At 33.5% G+C, this 23,345-nt stretch overlaps 16 non-coding genes across 16 annotated transcripts; all 16 read right to left on the bottom strand.

Moving 5' to 3' along the window:
- Positions 1–7,512: 7,512 nt before the first annotated feature.
- On the bottom strand, positions 7,513–7,594 carry Trnas-gcu (transfer RNA serine (anticodon GCU)). Its single transcript has one exon. It is a non-coding gene; the product is annotated as a tRNA-Ser (tRNA).
- A 960-nt stretch (positions 7,595–8,554) lies between these two features.
- Trnas-gcu (transfer RNA serine (anticodon GCU)) lies at positions 8,555–8,636 on the bottom strand. Its single transcript has one exon. It is a non-coding gene; the product is annotated as a tRNA-Ser (tRNA).
- A 966-nt stretch (positions 8,637–9,602) lies between these two features.
- Positions 9,603–9,684, bottom strand: Trnas-gcu (transfer RNA serine (anticodon GCU)). The gene has a single exon. It is a non-coding gene; the product is annotated as a tRNA-Ser (tRNA).
- A 965-nt stretch (positions 9,685–10,649) lies between these two features.
- Positions 10,650–10,731, bottom strand: Trnas-gcu (transfer RNA serine (anticodon GCU)). The gene has a single exon. It is a non-coding gene; the product is annotated as a tRNA-Ser (tRNA).
- A 964-nt stretch (positions 10,732–11,695) lies between these two features.
- Positions 11,696–11,777, bottom strand: Trnas-gcu (transfer RNA serine (anticodon GCU)). The gene has a single exon. It is a non-coding gene; the product is annotated as a tRNA-Ser (tRNA).
- Positions 11,778–12,743: 966 nt separating this feature from the next.
- Trnas-gcu (transfer RNA serine (anticodon GCU)) lies at positions 12,744–12,825 on the bottom strand. Its single transcript has one exon. It is a non-coding gene; the product is annotated as a tRNA-Ser (tRNA).
- A 964-nt stretch (positions 12,826–13,789) lies between these two features.
- Positions 13,790–13,871, bottom strand: Trnas-gcu (transfer RNA serine (anticodon GCU)). Its single transcript has one exon. It is a non-coding gene; the product is annotated as a tRNA-Ser (tRNA).
- A 960-nt stretch (positions 13,872–14,831) lies between these two features.
- On the bottom strand, positions 14,832–14,913 carry Trnas-gcu (transfer RNA serine (anticodon GCU)). The gene has a single exon. It is a non-coding gene; the product is annotated as a tRNA-Ser (tRNA).
- Positions 14,914–15,883: 970 nt separating this feature from the next.
- Positions 15,884–15,965, bottom strand: Trnas-gcu (transfer RNA serine (anticodon GCU)). Its single transcript has one exon. It is a non-coding gene; the product is annotated as a tRNA-Ser (tRNA).
- A 964-nt stretch (positions 15,966–16,929) lies between these two features.
- Positions 16,930–17,011, bottom strand: Trnas-gcu (transfer RNA serine (anticodon GCU)). Its single transcript has one exon. It is a non-coding gene; the product is annotated as a tRNA-Ser (tRNA).
- A 964-nt stretch (positions 17,012–17,975) lies between these two features.
- Trnas-gcu (transfer RNA serine (anticodon GCU)) lies at positions 17,976–18,057 on the bottom strand. Its single transcript has one exon. It is a non-coding gene; the product is annotated as a tRNA-Ser (tRNA).
- Positions 18,058–19,025: 968 nt separating this feature from the next.
- On the bottom strand, positions 19,026–19,107 carry Trnas-gcu (transfer RNA serine (anticodon GCU)). The gene has a single exon. It is a non-coding gene; the product is annotated as a tRNA-Ser (tRNA).
- A 968-nt stretch (positions 19,108–20,075) lies between these two features.
- Trnas-gcu (transfer RNA serine (anticodon GCU)) lies at positions 20,076–20,157 on the bottom strand. The gene has a single exon. It is a non-coding gene; the product is annotated as a tRNA-Ser (tRNA).
- Positions 20,158–21,120: 963 nt separating this feature from the next.
- On the bottom strand, positions 21,121–21,202 carry Trnas-gcu (transfer RNA serine (anticodon GCU)). The gene has a single exon. It is a non-coding gene; the product is annotated as a tRNA-Ser (tRNA).
- Positions 21,203–22,165: 963 nt separating this feature from the next.
- On the bottom strand, positions 22,166–22,247 carry Trnas-gcu (transfer RNA serine (anticodon GCU)). Its single transcript has one exon. It is a non-coding gene; the product is annotated as a tRNA-Ser (tRNA).
- Positions 22,248–23,210: 963 nt separating this feature from the next.
- On the bottom strand, positions 23,211–23,292 carry Trnas-gcu (transfer RNA serine (anticodon GCU)). Its single transcript has one exon. It is a non-coding gene; the product is annotated as a tRNA-Ser (tRNA).
- Between the last annotated feature and the right edge of the window lie 53 nt (positions 23,293–23,345).

The following is a 23,345-nucleotide window of genomic DNA, read 5'->3' as shown; positions in this document are numbered from 1 at the left end:
TATAGAAGAAAGTACAATAATTGGAAATAATTGTTTGCAGTCCAATGTTGACCGGAATTAGGATCATTGTCAACAGACGTGCGGCTATTTAAAACACTTTTACTTGCATGTACTAGGTCTCACAAGACGGTTTATGAACTCATGCCCTTCAAGAGAGATACATTCTGTTTTTGATGCACTGTGAAGGACAATTTACAGCACCGGGAAGGAAGTTGCATCCAGGACGGGAATCAATCTCACTGCCTGGGGATCCAAATTTTTAATTTTGCCACTTGTTACTTTTGCTTCTCACTGTTTCAATTGGTGTTCTGGTATTTGCAGGGGCCGACTGGGTTCCTTGAGGGTGTCAACCTTGACTCTCAAGGGTGTACTGGTTCGAAGGCGTAAAACAAAGTGGGAGCACACAAGTTTTGAGGTCGGGGAAACAAAAGGTGCACAGGTTTAAGGGCGCAAAAAAAAGGGGGGGGGTGCACAGGTCAATAAACCACTTAGTTTTCTTTTTTTTTCGTTATAAAAATTGAAAAGACTAATGATGGTATGCTTTTAAAGATTAATTGTAGTTTAAGTTGCATTGCTCTTAAAAGTATTTGCAGCAATAAATTGGAGGAAGAATTATGAAAATATAGAATTTTAACATTTACCTAGGAATGTGCACCTCCAGTGTCAGCATTAATGTATTTTCTTAAACATTTTGCCGCATCGGCTGGTTTTGGAGACGTATAAATTAAAACTGACTTTCAATATAATGTAACTTGGATTCGCGTGCAGGAAATAATTGAAACAGTTGTCAAAGTAGAATAATGACCCGAAAACAATGCTCCAAAACAGCCTATTGACCAGGGTACCCCTAGACAAACTCGAAGCAGAGTGTTGAACGCCAAAACTACAACTAGAAATAATCTACCACACCTGGATGACCCTAACATGTTTGATGATAGCCCGGCCCCTGAGATAGACGATTCAACAGAAGTGAACAGTACACCAGAAATGGACAATTCACCTGAGTGAATACTTTTTTCTTTTCAGATGACATTGTTACATGTAAGTCAAGGGGCATCTGAATCCAGAAATGATCTACAGCTCCCTCAGATGCACGACTATGCAAAGTAAAGACAGACAAGTATTCGAATTTTATCGCAGAACCCAAGTAAAAACAGCACCTGCATTATATCTTTTTGATCGTAAATGGACACAGCTCCGGCATGAACTAAATGCTGAACATCAAGTTATAAGAAACAATTTCAAATTACAGAAATCATTAAAGGATCAAGAAGTGTTTTCCTGGAAATTTAATTTTTTTAACTTCAATGTTCCAAAATAAACGCAGCGGCTTACCGCAAAGCAAATGTATACATACCTTGTCGTATTTCTTGTCTTCTTTCAAAATAACGAATTGTTGATTGTAAAGAGCTTGTAGATAGTTAGGAGACCTGAAAACCGATAGAAAAGAAAGCTAGATAAATATCTAGGCAATCTACATTCCACCGGTCATCGGGATATCTCCCTTTATTTCGCATTCACAACCCAGTAAGCCAAATATCTTGCCTCAGTATTGCATAAAGGTTGACATGCAAGAAAAATCATCTTGCATTAATGCTGCCTCAATGTTATGTTACTCCCTTTATGCTGTCAGCAGGCTGCCACAATATTGACTGACAAGGTGTATGCAGCATAATATCAGGAAAATATCAAGGTAGGCTGCTTTTGTAATCTTGCATACGTATTGATATGACAGGATAATATCAAGATGTTGTCATGACAGCATGAAATCAAGGTCTAGGCAAGATGATCTTGCTTTTCTAATATTGCATACGTATTGATATGACAGGAAAATGTCAGGATACATTGACATGACAGTATGAAATCAGTACGTTTGCAAGGTGTTTTATCCATTTATTTATCTGTATTATTTTCACTTTAAACTCGAGAATTAAATTTCATTTTATAATTATTTCTGTTATTCTTCAAGACAGTTTTCTAGCCTGAGAATATTTTCTTAAAGCTGACATCTGATCGGAAATTCATATAAAGGTATTAATAGTACTCGCAATTTAATTAAAAAAATGAAAGTTTCTTCGTTTTGTGTAATACTTGACTTATTTTTTTAAATTCATGCTTCTAATTGTATTATAAAGACATAAGATGCCTAGTTATAAATGATTGCGGAAGTTTTTATAGCATATTTAAGAGTAAAGATAGCAAAATAATAAATAAATACAATAAAGTACATTTTCAAATGGATGTCAGCATTGAAAATATCCCATGGACAAAACATATGAATTTATCTTAAAGAATAACATAAATAACCATTGAATAAAATTAATCTTACGTGAGATTGAAGTGAAAATACGAAATTCTGGGCTTCATGTCCTTTGTTTCAAAGTCTATTAACGAAAAAAGTTATTTTCGGCCATTTCTAACATTGATCGCACATCGTCTGCGATATGACTTGTTTAGTACTATATTAATAAACAAACGCAGTTATCAGTCATTCATAAGTTTTTCCTAAAACAATACTATTCCACACTAATAACTAAGCAACCAACTTAACGAAGCCTAAAAGAATGCAACGCCACGTGCAACTCTTCTGAACCGACTGAATCGAAGGTCGAAGCAGGAAGATGTGCCAGCAATGCGGGGCACGCTGGGTAGAAAGAACTGTGCGCATGCGCAAGTATCAACGAATGTCCACCTGTTCTATTGTGTACTAATTACCTTGAATGCGACAGCATGAAATCAATATCATCTTGATGGCGTCAACATGTATGCAATGTTGTTATTGTAAGGTAATATCAATTGATATTTTAAGATGAATGCAATGTTGCATACGTGTTGTTATTGTAATGTTGCTTTTTAATCTTTATGCAAGCTTTATGCAGTTTGAAACACGTCAATATTGACGCCGTCAGCATAATATCAAGATCTGTCAAGGTTGATGCAAGAAATTTTGCTAGTAGGGAAAGCATTGTATACACTGGTCCACAGGACTTTATACTATAAAAACATAAGTATAAACGAAGACCACGAAAAAACAACATTCTGAAAGATCAATGACATAAGTATAAACATATAAACAGTTAAATGTTCCTGAAAACCCAACATTCAGAAAGATAAGTATAAAAACATATGAACAGTTAAATGTTCCAGAAAACCCAAAAAAACTCCATCAGATAGGATACCAGTCCCAGTCATCACCACACTGTCCTCCGTACATCGAGTATATCCATCTAAAAGATCAGATTCATTTTTACAAATGAATGAGTAGACATTCTTGGTCATGTGGTTAGTGCATCGGAAATAAATCCCTAGAACATCTTTTGTTGGACTCGGGTTCGATTCCCGGGAATGACATATTTATATTTACCTCTTGTACTGACACTACTTGCCCAAGGCTAGGTGAGGTGAGGCTTTTACAATGATAAGCTTGAGGTAGGTAAGCCTTTTACTGGCGATTTTGTTCGGTTAATTTTTTTTTTAGATCAGTTAAATTTTTTCGGATCTTTTTTTTTTGTCTCTTATGTATGTTTAATTATCACTATTATAACAATTAATTAATATTATTAGTTGTTTCATTACAAATATTTAATATTTACTTTTAATATGTTAATATATAAATCTTTAAAAATTTACTTTGTGACCCCCCGCCCTGTCAAATTTTTATCGATGATCCGCCACTGTATATATTAAATATATATGTTCAAATATACTATATTTGAACACCAAGAGATTTACTCTTACAAGTAAACCCCTGAATAATTACTTCATTACAAATAGGTAACTTTTATGCAGGTAGCGATTTCAATCTCCATTTAAAGATAGGCATTTTTTGGCATGATTCTCAAACAATTGATACGATTTTGCATGAGATTAAGATAAGAAAACTGCCCTTTAAAAGAAGCTGAAACCTTGTCTTTGGTGTATACGTAAATTTTTTTATAAATATACATAATTATATAAATAAAAATAGTATATGTAAGTTCTGTTGAATTAAGAAACAAAATACACCACGAATTTACTTCCAACTTCGTCGACAGAGTCAACATTTCTTGATTTTTTTTCACGTTTTCGTTCACGGGAAACGAATGCAATATTAAGAGTCGCGAATATTCTCACTTGGCAGAGTTGCAGTGCAACCCTTGAACGGGTTTTCCAGCTGCCGGGAAAAGCACTACAGGCGTAGTCCAAATGCTGTTTGGCGACCGCGCGTTACTCAGATGCCCGCATTTTGGAAAGACGCGGTAGTGACGGGCATAATATTCTCATAATCGAATCACTCGATTATTCAAGATCTTTCGAGAACTTGATTACCACGAGTTCTCGTTTATCACTTTCCGAGTTCTCGAGCGATGAATTGCTCGAGTTCTCGATTACCACTATGAGTGAACTCGAGTGATCAACTGCTCGAGTTCTCGCTTTGTGAACTTCTCAAGATATTGAGTTCTCGAGATGTCAATCACTCACTCGAGCAGTGTATTTCTCGATTGATTTGATAATCGAATGAACCTTCAAAAATTTACAATTTTACGGATTTTTCGAGAAATAAAAAAATCAATTGCTCTATAATTTTTTTCACATAAAAAGTATACTCCAGCCGCAATTTTTCAGCAAAAGTTTCGTCTACTATTCATTTATTAGAGGACGAACAACAAATGGAGAAAACAGAAAAGGTTTTTGATCATTTTTCATTGTAAATAGCTGGAAATAAGCAATAAATTTCAGAAACAAGTTAAAATCCTTTTAAGAATTAATTTTTATACTTTCGTGAAAGTATCTCATATATACCCAAGGAGATATAAGCATTTCTTTCAAAAATGCAAATTTCTTTTGAAAGTTTTCGGCTCATATCACGCAGGAGGTTTTCCTCAAATATTACTAAACTTTCACAATATTTGACATAGCATGTAAGAAAAACATTATAATAACGTTTGATGTTCAAATATTGAAAATTAAATACATTATGAACGTTTAAAGCAATTAATTTTTCACTGCGCCTGCGCGAAAGGTAGCAATTTATAACTTTATAATCGGAAGCCCAGATATATCCTAAATCTCATAAAAAATATCATCTTGATATCTTTAAAATCTAAAAAGTTACCATCAGCGATCTAAAGAGCCGAATTTTAATAATTCTTGCCTAGACGACGAATCGTGACGGATCGTTCGCAAATAATCCGTTCTTATCATGAATCACTCTGCAACGATAGCAGGAAAGTGTTTCCAGAAGGTGGTCCTCGACACATTTTGAAAAAAAAAAAAAAATTACTAAACAGTTTAGAGTTCAGAAATTTTTTGCGATGATTCACCGTCTATTTAATAAGCAAAATCTTAACTTATGAACATTAAAAATATTATTCTTTATTTAAATTGATTTTTTTAAAATGGGGTTTGTTTTCAATCACTACAATTCAAAATATTCTTAATAAATTTTCATTTTTTTTTCAAAAAATTATGCACACATGTGTAATTTTGAAGAACAGCGATTTGAGAAGAACAGCATTTTAAAAGTGACGGGAATTTAATTTTGGAAATGCTATTTTTAAAAAGTCGCTATTTGCAAACAAAATGACACTACAGACGAGGACGGGATTCGAACCCTACTAGCAAAATTTCTTGCATCAATCTTGACAGATCTTGATATTATACTGACGGCGTCAATATTGACGTGTTTTATACTGCATAAAGCTTGCATAAAGATTAAAAAGCAATATTACAATAACAACGCGTATGCAACATTGCATTCATCTTAAAATATCAATATTGATATTACCTTACAATAACAACATTGCATACATGTTGACGCCGTCAAGATGTATTGATTTCATGCTGTCGCCTTCAAGGTAATTAGTACACAATAGAACATGTGGACCTTCGTTGATACTTGCGCATGCGCACAGTTCTTTCTCAGCGTCCCTCGCATTGCTGGCACATGCTCCTCCTTCGACTTACGATTCAGTCGGTTCAGAAGAGTTGCACGTGGCGTTGCATTCTTTTAGGCTTTGTTAAGTTGGTTGCTTAGTTATTAGTGTGGAATAGTATTGTTTTAGGAATAACTTATGAATGACTGATAACTGCATTTGTTTATTAATATAGTACTAAAGAAGTCATATCGCAGACGATGTGCGATCAATGTTAGAAATGGCCGAAAATAACTTTTTTCGTCCCTAGACTTTGAAACAAAGGACATGAAGCCCAGAATTTCGTATTATCACTTCAATCTCATGAGTAAGATTAATTTTATTCAATGGTTATTTATGTTATTCTTTAAGATAAATTCATGTGTTTTGTCCATGGGATATTTTCAATGCTGACGTCCGTTTGGAAATGTACTTTACTGTATTTATTTACTTATTTCTTATTTTGCTTTCTTTACTCTTAAATGTGTTATAAAAACTTCCGCAATTATTCCTAACTAGGCATTTTATGTCTTTATAATACAATTAGAAGTATGAATTTAAAAAATAAGTCAAAAATTACGCAAAACGAAGAAACTTTCATTTTTTAAATTAAATTGCGAGTACTATTAATACCTTTATATGAATTTCCGATCAGATGTCAGCTTTAAGGAAATATTCTTAGGCTAGAAAACTATCTTGAAGAATAACAGAAATAATTAAAGAATGAAATTTAATTCTCGAGTTTAAAGTGAAAATAATACAAATAAATAAATAGATAAAACACCTTGCAAACGTGCTGATTTCATACTGTCATGTCAATGTATCCTGACATTTTCCTGTCATATCAATACGTATGCAATATTACAAAAGCAAGATCATCTTGGCTAGACCTTGATTTCATGCTGTTATGACAACATCTTGATATTATCCTGTCATATCAATACGTAGGCAATATTACAAAAGCAGCCTACCTTGATATTTTCCTGATATTATGCTGCATACACCTTGTTAGTCAATATTGTGGCAGCCTGCTGACAGCATAAAGGGAGTAACATAACATTGAGGCAGCATTAATGCAAGATGATTTTTCTTGCATGTCAACCTTTATGCAATACTGAGGCAAGATATTTTGCTTACTGGGAACCCACGCGGGCAGAACCCAATGTGTTAGCAGTCCATCGCCATGACCACTTGGCCACTCTGTCTGACGTAGGACGATTTGGACCAAATAAACGTGACTAGGGTTCGCCCGGTGGTTGCAAATGATATCGCAAAACTCAGTCAATACATGAAACCTCTGTATTGGTAAATTTCATTTCTTAAGGGGGTCCTCGACACATTTTGAAAAAAAAAAAAAAAAAAAAAAAAAAAAAAAAACTATTAAGCAAATAAAAATATTTTTTTTTATTTAAATTTAACTTTTTTAAATGGGGTTTATTTTCAATCGTTAAAATTCAAAATACTCTTAATGAATTTTCAATTTTTTTTTTCAAAAAATTATTATATATAATTTTGAAAAACAGCGATTTGAGAAGAACAGCATTTTAAAAGGAACAGGAATTTAATTTTGGAAATGCTATTTTTAAACCCCCGCTATTTTCAAACAAAATAACCCTTACGACGAGGATGGGATTCGAACCCACGCGGGCAGAGCCCAATGGATTAGCAGTCCATCGCCTTAACCACTCGGCCACCCCGTCTGATGTAGGATGAATTGGATCAAATAAACGTGACTAGGGTTCGCCCGGTGTTCGAAATGCGATCACATTCATTACAGAATATTGCAGATAATTTATATGAATTTTCCAGTTTCTAAATTTTTGTTTTTACTCTTATACATTCCTTCAGTGTACATCTAAGAATATATAATTTTTACACATACTCACAAGACCAAACAGTATTAATTTATTCCAATTCTTCTTTCTGTATTTGGCGTGGCATAGTCGTAGCATAGCAAAGTGGTTGCATAGTTTCGTAGCATAGCATTAATCATGCGATATCGCAATCTACCCGCTTTTTTATGTTTCCTTCCCCTGTTAAAAACTGTTAGAATTTAATGAATCTCCCTTAAAGCGTGACTTCATTCTTTGACTGCTCTCAGCTTTGTGATAACCCTGTGCAAATAGATATTTCCCGATTATTTGTTTATGTTTGCAAAGGTAGAACAATCGTAGCGCTGTCATTGCTGCCAAAAATTTGACGCCAAATGATAAATTTTGCCAATTTCCCAAAAAAATAGACATCTTACTAAATGAAATGATATCGCAAAACTCAGTCAATACATGAAACCTCTGTATAGGTAAATTTCATTTCTTAAGGGGGTCCTCGACACATTTTGAAAAAAAAAAAACTATTAAACAGTTTAGAGTTTTGAAATTTTTTGCACTCATTCTCCGTTTATTTAATAAGTAAAATCGTAACATAAATAATAAAAATATTTTTTTTATTTAAATTTAATTTCTTTTAAATGGGGTTTGTTTTCAATAGCTAAAATTCAAAATACTCCTAATCAATTTTCAATTTTTCTCCAAAAATTATGCACAAATATGTAATTTTGAAAAACAGCGATTTGAGAAGAACAGCATTTTAAAAGGGGCAGGAATTTAATTTTGGAAATGCTATTTTTAAACCCCCGCTTTTTACAAACAAAATAACCCTTACGACGAGGATGGGATTCGAACCCACGCGGGCAGAGCCCAATGGATTAGCAGTCCATCGCCTTAACCACTCGGCCACCCCGTCTGATGTAGGATGAATTGGACCAAATAAACGTGACTAGGGTTCGCCCGGTGTTCGAAATGCGATCACATTCATTACAGAATATTGCAGATAATTTATATGAATTTTCCAGTTTCTAAATTTTTGTTTTTACTCTTATACATTCCTTCAGTGTACATCTAAGAATATATAATTTTTACACATACTCACAAGACCAAACAGTATTAATTTATTCCAATTCTTCTTTCTGTATTTGGCGTGGCATAGTCGTAGTGTAGCAAAGTGGTTGCATAGTTTCGTAGCATAGCATTAATCATGCGATATCGCAATCTACCCGCTTTTTTATGTTTCCTTCCCCTGTTAAAAACTGTTAGAATTTAATGAATCTCCCTTAAAGCGTGACTTCATTCTTTGACTGCTCTCAGCTTTGTGATAACCCTGTGCAAATAGATATTGCCCGATTATTTGTTTATGTTTGCAAAGGTAGAACAATCGTAGCGCTGTCATTGCTGCCAAAAATTTGACGCCAAAGGATAAATTTTGCCAATTTCCCAAAAAAATAGACATCTTACTAAATGAAATGATATCGCAAAACTCGGTCAATACATGAAACCTCTGTATAGGTAAATTTCATTTCTTAAGGGGGTCCTCGACACATTTTGAAAAAAAAAAAAAAAAAACTATTAAACAGTTTAGAGTTTCGAAATTTTTTGCACTCATTCTCCGTTTATTTAATAAGTAAAATCGTAACATAAATAATAAAAATATTTTTTTTATTTAAATTTAATTTCTTTTAAATGGGGTTTGTTTTCAATAGCTAAAATTCAAAATACTCCTAATCAATTTTCAATTTTTCTCCAAAAATTATGCACAAATATGTAATTTTGAAAAACAGCGATTTGAGAAGAACAGCATTTTAAAAGGGGCAGGAATTTAATTTTGGAAATGCTATTTTTAAACCCCCGCTTTTTACAAACAAAATAACCCTTACGACGAGGATGGGATTCGAACCCACGCGGGCAGAGCCCAATGGATTAGCAGTCCATCGCCTTAACCACTCGGCCACCCCGTCTGATGTAGGATGAATTGGACCAAATAAACGTGACTAGGGTTCGCCCGGTGTTCGAAATGCGATCACATTCATTACAGAATATTGCAGATAATTTATATGAATTTTCCAGTTTCTAAATTTTTGTTTTTACTCTTATACATTCCTTCAGTGTACATCTAAGAATATATAATTTTTACACATACTCACAAGACCAAACAGTATTAATTTATTCCAATTCTTCTTTCTGTATTTGGCGTGGCATAGTCGTAGTGTAGCAAAGTGGTTGCATAGTTTCGTAGCATAGCATTAATCATGCGATATCGCAATCTACCCGCTTTTTTATGTTTCCTTCCCCTGTTAAAAACTGTTAGAATTTAATGAATCTCCCTTAAAGCGTGACTTCATTCTTTGACTGCTCTCAGCTTTGTGATAACCCTGTGCAAATAGATATTGCCCGATTATTTGTTTATGTTTGCAAAGGTAGAACAATCGTAGCGCTGTCATTGCTGCCAAAAATTTGACGCCAAAGGATAAATTTTGCCAATTTCCCAAAAAAATAGACATCTTACTAAATGAAATGATATCGCAAAACTCGGTCAATACATGAAACCTCTGTATAGGTAAATTTCATTTCTTAAGGGGGTCCTCGACACATTTTGAAAAAAAAAAAAAAAACTATTAAACAGTTTAGAGTTTCGAAATTTTTTGCACTCATTCTCCGTTTATTTAATAAGTAAAATCGTAACATAAATAATAAAAATATTTTTTTTTATTTAAATTTAATTTCTTTTAAATGGGGTTTGTTTTCAATAGCTAAAATTCAAAATACTCCTAATCAATTTTCAATTTTTCTCCAAAAATTATGCACAAATATGTAATTTTGAAAAACAGCGATTTGAGAAGAACAGCATTTTAAAAGGGGCAGGAATTTAATTTTGGAAATGCTATTTTTAAACCCCCGCTTTTTACAAACAAAATAACCCTTACGACGAGGATGGGATTCGAACCCACGCGGGCAGAGCCCAATGGATTAGCAGTCCATCGCCTTAACCACTCGGCCACCCCGTCTGATGTAGGATGAATTGGACCAAATAAACGTGACTAGGGTTCGCCCGGTGTTCGAAATGCGATCACATTCATTACAGAATATTGCAGATAATTTATATGAATTTTCCAGTTTCTAAATTTTTGTTTTTACTCTTATACATTCCTTCAGTGTACATCTAAGAATATATAATTTTTACACATACTCACAAGACCAAACAGTATTAATTTATTCCAATTCTTCTTTCTGTATTTGGCGTGGCATAGTCGTAGTGTAGCAAAGTGGTTGCATAGTTTCGTAGCATAGCATTAATCATGCGATATCGCAATCTACCCGCTTTTTTATGTTTCCTTCCCCTGTTAAAAACTGTTAGAATTTAATGAATCTCCCTTAAAGCGTGACTTCATTCTTTGACTGCTCTCAGCTTTGTGATAACCCTGTGCAAATAGATATTGCCCGATTATTTGTTTATGTTTGCAAAGGTAGAACAATCGTAGCGCTGTCATTGCTGCCAAAAATTTGACGCCAAATGATAAATTTTGCCAATTTCCCAAAAAAATAGACATCTTACTAAATGAAATGATATCGCAAAACTCGGTCAATACATGAAACCTCTGTATAGGTAAATTTCATTTCTTAAGGGGGTCCTCGACACATTTTGAAAAAAAAAAAAAAACTATTAAACAGTTTAGAGTTTCGAAATTTTTTGCACTCATTCTCCGTTTATTTAATAAGTAAAATCGTAACATAAATAATAAAAATATTTTTTTTTATTTAAATTTAATTTCTTTTAAATGGGGTTTGTTTTCAATAGCTAAAATTCAAAATACTCCTAATCAATTTTCAATTTTTCTCCAAAAATTATGCACAAATATGTAATTTTGAAAAACAGCGATTTGAGAAGAACAGCATTTTAAAAGGGGCAGGAATTTAATTTTGGAAATGCTATTTTTAAACCCCCGCTTTTTACAAACAAAATAACCCTTACGACGAGGATGGGATTCGAACCCACGCGGGCAGAGCCCAATGGATTAGCAGTCCATCGCCTTAACCACTCGGCCACCCCGTCTGATGTAGGATGAATTGGACCAAATAAACGTGACTAGGGTTCGCCCGGTGTTCGAAATGCGATCACATTCATTACAGAATATTGCAGATAATTTATATGAATTTTCCAGTTTCTAAATTTTTGTTTTTACTCTTATACATTCCTTCAGTGTACATCTAAGAATATATAATTTTTACACATACTCACAAGACCAAACAGTATTAATTTATTCCAATTCTTCTTTCTGTATTTGGCGTGGCATAGTCGTAGTGTAGCAAAGTGGTTGCATAGTTTCGTAGCATAGCATTAATCATGCGATATCGCAATCTACCCGCTTTTTTATGTTTCCTTCCCCTGTTAAAAACTGTTAGAATTTAATGAATCTCCCTTAAAGCGTGACTTCATTCTTTGACTGCTCTCAGCTTTGTGATAACCCTGTGCAAATAGATATTGCCCGATTATTTGTTTATGTTTGCAAAGGTAGAACAATCGTAGCGCTGTCATTGCTGCCAAAAATTTGACGCCAAATGATAAATTTTGCCAATTTCCCAAAAAAATAGACATCTTACTAAATGAAATGATATCGCAAAACTCGGTCAATACATGAAACCTCTGTATAGGTAAATTTCATTTCTTAAGGGGGTCCTCGACACATTTTGAAAAAAAAAAAAAAAAACTATTAAACAGTTTAGAGTTTCGAAATTTTTTGCACTCATTCTCCGTTTATTTAATAAGTAAAATCGTAACATAAATAATAAAAATATTTTTTTTTATTTAAATTTAATTTCTTTTAAATGGGGTTTGTTTTCAATAGCTAAAATTCAAAATACTCCTAATCAATTTTCAATTTTTCTCCAAAAATTATGCACAAATATGTAATTTTGAAAAACAGCGATTTGAGAAGAACAGCATTTTAAAAGGGGCAGGAATTTAATTTTGGAAATGCTATTTTTAAACCCCCGCTTTTTACAAACAAAATAACCCTTACGACGAGGATGGGATTCGAACCCACGCGGGCAGAGCCCAATGGATTAGCAGTCCATCGCCTTAACCACTCGGCCACCCCGTCTGATGTAGGATGAATTGGACCAAATAAACGTGACTAGGGTTCGCCCGGTGTTCGAAATGCGATCACATTCATTACAGAATATTGCAGATAATTTATATGAATTTTCCAGTTTCTAAATTTTTGTTTTTACTCTTATACATTCCTTCAGTGTACATCTAAGAATATATAATTTTTACACATACTCACAAGACCAAACAGTATTAATTTATTCCAATTCTTCTTTCTGTATTTGGCGTGGCATAGTCGTAGTGTAGCAAAGTGGTTGCATAGTTTCGTAGCATAGCATTAATCATGCGATATCGCAATCTACCCGCTTTTTTATGTTTCCTTCCCCTGTTAAAAACTGTTAGAATTTAATGAATCTCCCTTAAAGCGTGACTTCATTCTTTGACTGCTCTCAGCTTTGTGATAACCCTGTGCAAATAGATATTGCCCGATTATTTGTTTATGTTTGCAAAGGTAGAACAATCGTAGCGCTGTCATTGCTGCCAAAAATTTGACGCCAAATGATAAATTTTGCCAATTTCCCAAAAAAATAGACATCTTACTAAATGAAATGATATCGCAAAACTCGGTCAATACATGAAACCTCTGTATAGGTAAATTTCATTTCTTAAGGGGGTCCTCGACACATTTTGAAAAAAAAAAAAAAACTATTAAACAGTTTAGAGTTTCGAAATTTTTTGCACTCATTCTCCGTTTATTTAATAAGTAAAATCGTAACATAAATAATAAAAATATTTTTTTTTATTTAAATTTAATTTCTTTTAAATGGGGTTTGTTTTCAATAGCTAAAATTCAAAATACTCCTAATCAATTTTCAATTTTTCTCCAAAAATTATGCACAAATATGTAATTTTGAAAAACAGCGATTTGAGAAGAACAGCATTTTAAAAGGGGCAGGAATTTAATTTTGGAAATGCTATTTTTAAACCCCCGCTTTTTACAAACAAAATAACCCTTACGACGAGGATGGGATTCGAACCCACGCGGGCAGAGCCCAATGGATTAGCAGTCCATCGCCTTAACCACTCGGCCACCCCGTCTGATGTAGGATGAATTGGACCAAATAAACGTGACTAGGGTTCGCCCGGTGTTCGAAATGCGATCACATTCATTACAGAATATTGCAGATAATTTATATGAATTTTCCAGTTTCTAAATTTTTGTTTTTACTCTTATACATTCCTTCAGTGTACATCTAAGAATATATAATTTTTACACATACTCACAAGACCAAACAGTATTAATTTATTCCAATTCTTCTTTCTGTATTTGGCGTGGCATAGTCGTAGTGTAGCAAAGTGGTTGCATAGTTTCGTAGCATAGCATTAATCATGCGATATCGCAATCTACCCGCTTTTTTATGTTTCCTTCCCCTGTTAAAAACTGTTAGAATTTAATGAATCTCCCTTAAAGCGTGACTTCATTCTTTGACTGCTCTCAGCTTTGTGATAACCCTGTGCAAATAGATATTGCCCGATTATTTGTTTATGTTTGCAAAGGTAGAACAATCGTAGCGCTGTCATTGCTGCCAAAAATTTGACGCCAAATGATAAATTTTGCCAATTTCCCAAAAAAATAGACATCTTACTAAATGAAATGATATCGCAAAACTCGGTCAATACATGAAACCTCTGTATAGGTAAATTTCATTTCTTAAGGGGGTCCTCGACACATTTTGAAAAAAAAAAACTATTAAACAGTTTAGAGTTTCGAAATTTTTTGCACTCATTCTCCGTTTATTTAATAAGTAAAATCGTAACATAAATAATAAAAATATTTTTTTTTATTTAAATTTAATTTCTTTTAAATGGGGTTTGTTTTCAATAGCTAAAATTCAAAATACTCCTAATCAATTTTCAATTTTTCTCCAAAAATTATGCACAAATATGTAATTTTGAAAAACAGCGATTTGAGAAGAACAGCATTTTAAAAGGGGCAGGAATTTAATTTTGGAAATGCTATTTTTAAACCCCCGCTTTTTACAAACAAAATAACCCTTACGACGAGGATGGGATTCGAACCCACGCGGGCAGAGCCCAATGGATTAGCAGTCCATCGCCTTAACCACTCGGCCACCCCGTCTGATGTAGGATGAATTGGACCAAATAAACGTGACTAGGGTTCGCCCGGTGTTCGAAATGCGATCACATTCATTACAGAATATTGCAGATAATTTATATGAATTTTCCAGTTTCTAAATTTTTGTTTTTACTCTTATACATTCCTTCAGTGTACATCTAAGAATATATAATTTTTACACATACTCACAAGACCAAACAGTATTAATTTATTCCAATTCTTCTTTCTGTATTTGGCGTGGCATAGTCGTAGTGTAGCAAAGTGGTTGCATAGTTTCGTAGCATAGCATTAATCATGCGATATCGCAATCTACCCGCTTTTTTATGTTTCCTTCCCCTGTTAAAAACTGTTAGAATTTAATGAATCTCCCTTAAAGCGTGACTTCATTCTTTGACTGCTCTCAGCTTTGTGATAACCCTGTGCAAATAGATATTGCCCGATTATTTGTTTATGTTTGCAAAGGTAGAACAATCGTAGCGCTGTCATTGCTGCCAAAAATTTGACGCCAAATGATAAATTTTGCCAATTTCCAAAAAAATAGACATCTTACTAAATGAAATGATATCGCAAAACTCGGTCAATACATGAAACCTCTGTATAGGTAAATTTCATTTCTTAAGGGGGTCCTCGACACATTTTGAAAAAAAAAAAAAAAAAAAAAACTATTAAACAGTTTAGAGTTTCGAAATTTTTTGCACTCATTCTCCGTTTATTTAATAAGTAAAATCGTAACATAAATAATAAAAATATTTTTTTTTATTTAAATTTAATTTCTTTTAAATGGGGTTTGTTTTCAATAGCTAAAATTCAAAATACTCCTAATCAATTTTCAATTTTTCTCCAAAAATTATGCACAAATATGTAATTTTGAAAAACAGCGATTTGAGAAGAACAGCATTTTAAAAGGGGCAGGAATTTAATTTTGGAAATGCTATTTTTAAACCCCCGCTTTTTACAAACAAAATAACCCTTACGACGAGGATGGGATTCGAACCCACGCGGGCAGAGCCCAATGGATTAGCAGTCCATCGCCTTAACCACTCGGCCACCCCGTCTGATGTAGGATGAATTGGACCAAATAAACGTGACTAGGGTTCGCCCGGTGTTCGAAATGCGATCACATTCATTACAGAATATTGCAGATAATTTATATGAATTTTCCAGTTTCTAAATTTTTGTTTTTACTCTTATACATTCCTTCAGTGTACATCTAAGAATATATAATTTTTACACATACTCACAAGACCAAACAGTATTAATTTATTCCAATTCTTCTTTCTGTATTTGGCGTGGCATAGTCGTAGTGTAGCAAAGTGGTTGCATAGTTTCGTAGCATAGCATTAATCATGCGATATCGCAATCTACCCGCTTTTTTATGTTTCCTTCCCCTGTTAAAAACTGTTAGAATTTAATGAATCTCCCTTAAAGCGTGACTTCATTCTTTGACTGCTCTCAGCTTTGTGATAACCCTGTGCAAATAGATATTGCCCGATTATTTGTTTATGTTTGCAAAGGTAGAACAATCGTAGCGCTGTCATTGCTGCCAAAAATTTGACGCCAAATGATAAATTTTGCCAATTTCCCAAAAAAATAGACATCTTACTAAATGAAATGATATCGCAAAACTCGGTCAATACATGAAACCTCTGTATAGGTAAATTTCATTTCTTAAGGGGGTCCTCGACACATTTTGAAAAAAAAAAAAAAACTATTAAACAGTTTAGAGTTTCGAAATTTTTTGCACTCATTCTCCGTTTATTTAATAAGTAAAATCGTAACATAAATAATAAAAATATTTTTTTTTATTTAAATTTAATTTCTTTTAAATGGGGTTTGTTTTCAATAGCTAAAATTCAAAATACTCCTAATCAATTTTCAATTTTTCTCCAAAAATTATGCACAAATATGTAATTTTGAAAAACAGCGATTTGAGAAGAACAGCATTTTAAAAGGGGCAGGAATTTAATTTTGGAAATGCTATTTTTAAACCCCCGCTTTTTACAAACAAAATAACCCTTACGACGAGGATGGGATTCGAACCCACGCGGGCAGAGCCCAATGGATTAGCAGTCCATCGCCTTAACCACTCGGCCACCCCGTCTGATGTAGGATGAATTGGACCAAATAAACGTGACTAGGGTTCGCCCGGTGTTCGAAATGCGATCACATTCATTACAGAATATTGCAGATAATTTATATGAATTTTCCAGTTTCTAAATTTTTGTTTTTACTCTTATACATTCCTTCAGTGTACATCTAAGAATATATAATTTTTACACATACTCACAAGACCAAACAGTATTAATTTATTCCAATTCTTCTTTCTGTATTTGGCGTGGCATAGTCGTAGTGTAGCAAAGTGGTTGCATAGTTTCGTAGCATAGCATTAATCATGCGATATCGCAATCTACCCGCTTTTTTATGTTTCCTTCCCCTGTTAAAAACTGTTAGAATTTAATGAATCTCCCTTAAAGCGTGACTTCATTCTTTGACTGCTCTCAGCTTTGTGATAACCCTGTGCAAATAGATATTGCCCGATTATTTGTTTATGTTTGCAAAGGTAGAACAATCGTAGCGCTGTCATTGCTGCCAAAAATTTGACGCCAAATGATAAATTTTGCCAATTTCCCAAAAAAATAGACATCTTACTAAATGAAATGATATCGCAAAACTCGGTCAATACATGAAACCTCTGTATAGGTAAATTTCATTTCTTAAGGGGGTCCTCGACACATTTTGAAAAAAAAAAAAAAACTATTAAACAGTTTAGAGTTTCGAAATTTTTTGCACTCATTCTCCGTTTATTTAATAAGTAAAATCGTAACATAAATAATAAAAATATTTTTTTTTATTTAAATTTAATTTCTTTTAAATGGGGTTTGTTTTCAATAGCTAAAATTCAAAATACTCCTAATCAATTTTCAATTTTTCTCCAAAAATTATGCACAAATATGTAATTTTGAAAAACAGCGATTTGAGAAGAACAGCATTTTAAAAGGGGCAGGAATTTAATTTTGGAAATGCTATTTTTAAACCCCCGCTTTTTACAAACAAAATAACCCTTACGACGAGGATGGGATTCGAACCCACGCGGGCAGAGCCCAATGGATTAGCAGTCCATCGCCTTAACCACTCGGCCACCCCGTCTGATGTAGGATGAATTGGACCAAATAAACGTGACTAGGGTTCGCCCGGTGTTCGAAATGCGATCACATTCATTACAGAATATTGCAGATAATTTATATGAATTTTCCAGTTTCTAAATTTTTGTTTTTACTCTTATACATTCCTTCAGTGTACATCTAAGAATATATAATTTTTACACATACTCACAAGACCAAACAGTATTAATTTATTCCAATTCTTCTTTCTGTATTTGGCGTGGCATAGTCGTAGTGTAGCAAAGTGGTTGCATAGTTTCGTAGCATAGCATTAATCATGCGATATCGCAATCTACCCGCTTTTTTATGTTTCCTTCCCCTGTTAAAAACTGTTAGAATTTAATGAATCTCCCTTAAAGCGTGACTTCATTCTTTGACTGCTCTCAGCTTTGTGATAACCCTGTGCAAATAGATATTGCCCGATTATTTGTTTATGTTTGCAAAGGTAGAACAATCGTAGCGCTGTCATTGCTGCCAAAAATTTGACGCCAAATGATAAATTTTGCCAATTTCCCAAAAAAATAGACATCTTACTAAATGAAATGATATCGCAAAACTCGGTCAATACATGAAACCTCTGTATAGGTAAATTTCATTTCTTAAGGGGGTCCTCGACACATTTTGAAAAAAAAAAAAAAAAAAACTATTAAACAGTTTAGAGTTTCGAAATTTTTTGCACTCATTCTCCGTTTATTTAATAAGTAAAATCGTAACATAAATAATAAAAATATTTTTTTTTATTTAAATTTAATTTCTTTTAAATGGGGTTTGTTTTCAATAGCTAAAATTCAAAATACTCCTAATCAATTTTCAATTTTTCTCCAAAAATTATGCACAAATATGTAATTTTGAAAAACAGCGATTTGAGAAGAACAGCATTTTAAAAGGGGCAGGAATTTAATTTTGGAAATGCTATTTTTAAACCCCCGCTTTTTACAAACAAAATAACCCTTACGACGAGGATGGGATTCGAACCCACGCGGGCAGAGCCCAATGGATTAGCAGTCCATCGCCTTAACCACTCGGCCACCCCGTCTGATGTAGGATGAATTGGACCAAATAAACGTGACTAGGGTTCGCCCGGTGTTCGAAATGCGATCACATTCATTACAGAATATTGCAGATAATTTATATGAATTTTCCAGTTTCTAAATTTTTGTTTTTACTCTTATACATTCCTTCAGTGTACATCTAAGAATATATAATTTTTACACATACTCACAAGACCAAACAGTATTAATTTATTCCAATTCTTCTTTCTGTATTTGGCGTGGCATAGTCGTAGTGTAGCAAAGTGGTTGCATAGTTTCGTAGCATAGCATTAATCATGCGATATCGCAATCTACCCGCTTTTTTATGTTTCCTTCCCCTGTTAAAAACTGTTAGAATTTAATGAATCTCCCTTAAAGCGTGACTTCATTCTTTGACTGCTCTCAGCTTTGTGATAACCCTGTGCAAATAGATATTGCCCGATTATTTGTTTATGTTTGCAAAGGTAGAACAATCGTAGCGCTGTCATTGCTGCCAAAAATTTGACGCCAAATGATAAATTTTGCCAATTTCCCAAAAAAATAGACATCTTACTAAATGAAATGATATCGCAAAACTCGGTCAATACATGAAACCTCTGTATAGGTAAATTTCATTTCTTAAGGGGGTCCTCGACACATTTTGAAAAAAAAAAAAAAAAAAACTATTAAACAGTTTAGAGTTTCGAAATTTTTTGCACTCATTCTCCGTTTATTTAATAAGTAAAATCGTAACATAAATAATAAAAATATTTTTTTTTATTTAAATTTAATTTCTTTTAAATGGGGTTTGTTTTCAATAGCTAAAATTCAAAATACTCCTAATCAATTTTCAATTTTTCTCCAAAAATTATGCACAAATATGTAATTTTGAAAAACAGCGATTTGAGAAGAACAGCATTTTAAAAGGGGCAGGAATTTAATTTTGGAAATGCTATTTTTAAACCCCCGCTTTTTACAAACAAAATAACCCTTACGACGAGGATGGGATTCGAACCCACGCGGGCAGAGCCCAATGGATTAGCAGTCCATCGCCTTAACCACTCGGCCACCCCGTCTGATGTAGGATGAATTGGACCAAATAAACGTGACTAGGGTTCGCCCGGTGTTCGAAATGCGATCACATTCATTACAGAATATTGCAGATAATTTATATGAATTTTCCAGTTTCTAAATTTTTGTTTTTACTCTTATACATTCCTTCAGTGTACATCTAAGAATATATAATTTTTACACATACTCACAAGACCAAACAGTATTAATTTATTCCAATTCTTCTTTCTGTATTTGGCGTGGCATAGTCGTAGTGTAGCAAAGTGGTTGCATAGTTTCGTAGCATAGCATTAATCATGCGATATCGCAATCTACCCGCTTTTTTATGTTTCCTTCCCCTGTTAAAAACTGTTAGAATTTAATGAATCTCCCTTAAAGCGTGACTTCATTCTTTGACTGCTCTCAGCTTTGTGATAACCCTGTGCAAATAGATATTGCCCGATTATTTGTTTATGTTTGCAAAGGTAGAACAATCGTAGCGCTGTCATTGCTGCCAAAAATTTGACGCCAAATGATAAATTTTGCCAATTTCCCAAAAAAATAGACATCTTACTAAATGAAATGATATCGCAAAACTCGGTCAATACATGAAACCTCTGTATAGGTAAATTTCATTTCTTAAGGGGGTCCTCGACACATTTTGAAAAAAAAAAAAAACTATTAAACAGTTTAGAGTTTCGAAATTTTTTGCACTCATTCTCCGTTTATTTAATAAGTAAAATCGTAACATAAATAATAAAAATATTTTTTTTTATTTAAATTTAATTTCTTTTAAATGGGGTTTGTTTTCAATAGCTAAAATTCAAAATACTCCTAATCAATTTTCAATTTTTCTCCAAAAATTATGCACAAATATGTAATTTTGAAAAACAGCGATTTGAGAAGAACAGCATTTTAAAAGGGGCAGGAATTTAATTTTGGAAATGCTATTTTTAAACCCCCGCTTTTTACAAACAAAATAACCCTTACGACGAGGATGGGATTCGAACCCACGCGGGCAGAGCCCAATGGATTAGCAGTCCATCGCCTTAACCACTCGGCCACCCCGTCTGATGTAGGATGAATTGGACCAAATAAACGTGACTAGGGTTCGCCCGGTGTTCGAAATGCGATCACATTCATTACAGAATATTGCAGATAATTTATATGAATTTTCCAGTTTCTAAATTTTTGTTTTTACTCTTATACATTCCTTCAGTGTACATCTAAGAATATATAATTTTTACACATACTCACAAGACCAAACAGTATTAATTTATTCCAATTCTTCTTTCTGTATTTGGCGTGGCATAGTCGTAGTGTAGCAAAGTGGTTGCATAGTTTCGTAGCATAGCATTAATCATGCGATATCGCAATCTACCCGCTTTTTTATGTTTCCTTCCCCTGTTAAAAACTGTTAGAATTTAATGAATCTCCCTTAAAGCGTGACTTCATTCTTTGACTGCTCTCAGCTTTGTGATAACCCTGTGCAAATAGATATTGCCCGATTATTTGTTTATGTTTGCAAAGGTAGAACAATCGTAGCGCTGTCATTGCTGCCAAAAATTTGACGCCAAATGATAAATTTTGCCAATTTCCCAAAAAAATAGACATCTTACTAAATGAAATGATATCGCAAAACTCGGTCAATACATGAAACCTCTGTATAGGTAAATTTCATTTCTTAAGGGGGTCCTCGACACATTTTGAAAAAAAAAAAAAACTATTAAACAGTTTAGAGTTTCGAAATTTTTTGCACTCATTCTCCGTTTATTTAATAAGTAAAATCGTAACATAAATAATAAAAATATTTTTTTTTATTTAAATTTAATTTCTTTTAAATGGGGTTTGTTTTCAATAGCTAAAATTCAAAATACTCCTAATCAATTTTCAATTTTTCTCCAAAAATTATGCACAAATATGTAATTTTGAAAAACAGCGATTTGAGAAGAACAGCATTTTAAAAGGGGCAGGAATTTAATTTTGGAAATGCTATTTTTAAACCCCCGCTTTTTACAAACAAAATAACCCTTACGACGAGGATGGGATTCGAACCCACGCGGGCAGAGCCCAATGGATTAGCAGTCCATCGCCTTAACCACTCGGCCACCCCGTCTGATGTAGGATGAATTGGACCAAATAAACGTGACTAGGGTTCGCCCGGTGTTCGAAATGCGATCACATTCATTACAGAATATTGCAGATAATTTATATGAATTTTCCAGTTTCTAAATTTTTGTTTTTACTCTTATACATTCCTTCAGTGTACATCTAAGAATATATAATTTTTACACATACTCACAAGACCAAACAGTATTAATTTATTCCAATTCTTCTTTCTGTATTTGGCGTGGCATAGTCGTAGTGTAGCAAAGTGGTTGCATAGTTTCGTAGCATAGCATTAATCATGCGATATCGCAATCTACCCGCTTTTTTATGTTTCCTTCCCCTGTTAAAAACTGTTAGAATTTAATGAATCTCCCTTAAAGCGTGACTTCATTCTTTGACTGCTCTCAGCTTTGTGATAACCCTGTGCAAATAGATATTGCCCGATTATTTGTTTATGTTTGCAAAGGTAGAACAATCGTAGCGCTGTCATTGCTGCCAAAAATTTGACGCCAAATGATAAATTTTGCCAATTTCCCAAAAAAATAGACATCTTACTAAATGAAATGATATCGCAAAACTCGGTCAATACATGAAACCTCTGTATAGGTAAATTTCATTTCTTAAGGGGGTCCTCGACACATTTTGAAAAAAAAAAAAAACTATTAAACAGTTTAGAGTTTCGAAATTTTTTGCACTCATTCTCCGTTTATTTAATAAGTAAAATCGTAACATAAATAATAAAAATATTTTTTTTTATTTAAATTTAATTTCTTTTAAATGGGGTTTGTTTTCAATAGCTAAAATTCAAAATACTCCTAATCAATTTTCAATTTTTCTCCAAAAATTATGCACAAATATGTAATTTTGAAAAACAGCGATTTGAGAAGAACAGCATTTTAAAAGGGGCAGGAATTTAATTTTGGAAATGCTATTTTTAAACCCCCGCTTTTTACAAACAAAATAACCCTTACGACGAGGATGGGATTCGAACCCACGCGGGCAGAGCCCAATGGATTAGCAGTCCATCGCCTTAACCACTCGGCCACCCCGTCTGATGTAGGATGAATTGGACCAAATAAACGTGACTAGGGTTCGCCCGGTGTTC

This window comes from Uloborus diversus, chromosome 4, assembly GCF_026930045.1.
Source record: "Uloborus diversus isolate 005 chromosome 4, Udiv.v.3.1, whole genome shotgun sequence".
Taxonomy (NCBI): domain Eukaryota; kingdom Metazoa; phylum Arthropoda; class Arachnida; order Araneae; family Uloboridae; genus Uloborus; species Uloborus diversus.
This window is presented reverse-complemented; position numbering and strand designations above follow the sequence as displayed.